Here is a 2559-nt window from a genome sequence, read left to right on the forward strand (position 1 = left end):
ATCTGGGTTTTCCAGGTTCTGCTGTGGCTGAAAAAGTTAGGTAAGGTCGTCAGGAATAGTACACTTGCTTTTGTACTTTGGATAGTGATGACCCTATTTTAGTCGTGTTTTTAGGGTCATTTCTTTCATAGTTTTGAGTCTTTTTGTTGAGTCTCATGTAGTGTTTCATGCATTCTCATGCATTTTTATCTTTTCTTGAGTCTTTGTTTTGTTTTGGTAATTTTGTAGTTTTATAGGGAGTTTTCTTGCATTTTAAGTTAAGTTTAGGACTTGCATGACTTTCTTTTGTTTTATGAAGGACCTCTTATGCTAATGAGCTCTTTGAGCTTCTAGATTCTTCCTTGACTTGTTGGTTAGGTTTGGAGAGCAGAAATTGAAGGTAATAGAAGGCCAAGAAGCATGGAATTGAAGGAGGACTTAAAGAGGATTGAAAGAGGACTTACAGAAGCCAAAGAGTCTTTTCCAAGCGAGCTTGAGCGCCTAGGCGCTGGGAATTGGCGCCTAGGCGCTAGTGCAATTTCCTAAAGCCTTTGGAATTGGCGCCCAGGCGCTGGGAATTGGCGTCTAGGCGCCAATTAGCTCTAGAGAGCATGTTTTGGGCATGCAATTGGCGCTCAGGCGCTCTGAATTGGCGCCTGAGCGCCCAGACTCGTATTTTTTGTGTATAAATAAGGTTTTAGGCCAATTTCTTTGGGAGTTAGACATTGTTACTAATTTTTGGATCAAGTTTGAGAGCTGAGGAGAACTTTGGGGCTGTAGGAAGGCTTCCAACATGTATTTTTCTCAGGTTTTCATTACATTTTCTGCATGAATTCACTAGCCATGAGTGGCTAGTTTCCTTTTTGCTTTGGCTTAAGAGATTCTATGAAGTTTTAGTTTGTTAAATCCTATCTCTATGCATGAGTTCTTGATTTAATCTTGTATTTCATTTCCTCTTTGCATGTTTAGCTTTGGTGCACCTTTGCTATAGGCTAGATTATAATCAAATGGAAGTTTGTTATGATTTAGGGACATGAATTGGAATAGATCCTTCTATACTTGCTTCTAGGCATAGAGTGAGGGGAGGGTTTTGTTGGCTTGAATATACATGCTTATTAACCTCTTATGAATGTTTAAGTACACAAGGAATTGGGCTTAACTTTCAGTTTGAGAGAATTACTTTTGTGAGGAATCAACTAGTAAGTACATAGACTATAACAACAAGAGATAAATCAAGGTGGCACGTGCATAGGATAGGTGGACTAAAATGGATTAGATGATCAACAACCCAAGGCAATTATCTATCAATTGTTATTTACAGCATTATCAACATTGCTCTTTTGCAAAACTTTTGTCACAAACAACCAAAACCAATTTCTGAATTTTATTGCTTTAGAAACTTGCAAACTTTAGGCTTAAATCAACAATTCTCACTCACAATCCCTGTGATTCGATATTTTAAAACCCGGAGGTATTCGTACACTTGCGAATTGACCAACAAGTTTTTGGCGCCGTTGCCGGGGATTGTTTGTGGTTTTCGGTTTAAGTTAAAGAGTTTGTTTGCTTGTGTTACTAAACATTGCATTGAATAGGTGCTACTAACCTTTTCTTTGTTTGTGTGATTTCAGTTTATGCAAGGTAGACTTGGCACGGATCCATTGGTGTTTGATCCGGAGCCGGAGCGTACTCTCCATCGTCGTCGAGCTCAGCGAAGAGCTGCTGAGATAGCCGCCATGGCTGTCCATATGACGGAGGAGGAATTGCAAGCCCACATTGAAGAAAGAGTGAATGAGGCTATTGCTCAAAGACTTCAAGAGCAAGAAGCGGAGAATGCCAATCGTTCTCTTAGAGACCTCACCTCGGCTGCCATGAGCTACGATTATCCGGGCAGCATAGTTTCCCCCGATGGCACGGGAAATTTTGAGCTGAGGCCGGCATTCATTAATTTGGTGAGCCAAAATCAGTATGGTGGAGGTGCTCTTGAAGATCCTCATGCACACATGGAGCGGTTTATCCGCAATAGCAACACTTATCGAGTTCAGAATGTTTCAGCGGACACCATCCGCTTGAGTTTGTTCCCTTTTTCTTTGAGGGACACTGCTGGAGAATGGTTGAATTCACAGCCCCAAGGTAGCATCACATCTTGGGAAGACTTGGCTGAGAAATTCACCACAAGGTTTGTTCCAAGAGCCCTTTTGAGAAAGCTCAAGAACGACATCATGACTTTTGCTCAATCCACCGATGAGAATCTTTATGAAGCTTGGGAAAGGTTCAAAAAGCTCTTGAGGAGGTGTCCCCAACACAACCTCACCCAAGCTGAACAAGTAGCAAAGTTCTATGATGGTCTCCAATACTCTTCGAGGTTTGGCTTGGATGCGGCTTCAAGCGGTGAGTTCGATGCCTTACTTCCACAAGTGGGGTACGAGTTGATTGAAAAAATGGCTATAAGAGCCATGAACTCAAGTAATGAACGCCAAGCCTGAAGAGGAGTCCTAGAGGTTGAGGCTTATGATCAGCTCATGGCCTCCAACAAGCAACTCTCCAAGCAAATGAATGAGATTCAAAAACAAATGAAGACTG

At 41.7% G+C, this 2559-nt stretch overlaps 1 non-coding gene across 1 annotated transcript; it reads right to left on the minus strand.

Moving 5' to 3' along the window:
- Positions 1 to 2180: 2180 nt before the first annotated feature.
- Positions 2181 to 2287, minus strand: LOC130727108 (small nucleolar RNA R71). Its single transcript, XR_009015145.1, has one exon. It is a non-coding gene; the product is annotated as a small nucleolar RNA R71 (small nucleolar RNA).
- Between the last annotated feature and the right edge of the window lie 272 nt (positions 2288 to 2559).

This window comes from Lotus japonicus, chromosome 6 (assembly GCF_012489685.1).
Source record: "Lotus japonicus ecotype B-129 chromosome 6, LjGifu_v1.2".
In the NCBI taxonomy this organism is placed as follows: domain Eukaryota; kingdom Viridiplantae; phylum Streptophyta; class Magnoliopsida; order Fabales; family Fabaceae; genus Lotus; species Lotus japonicus.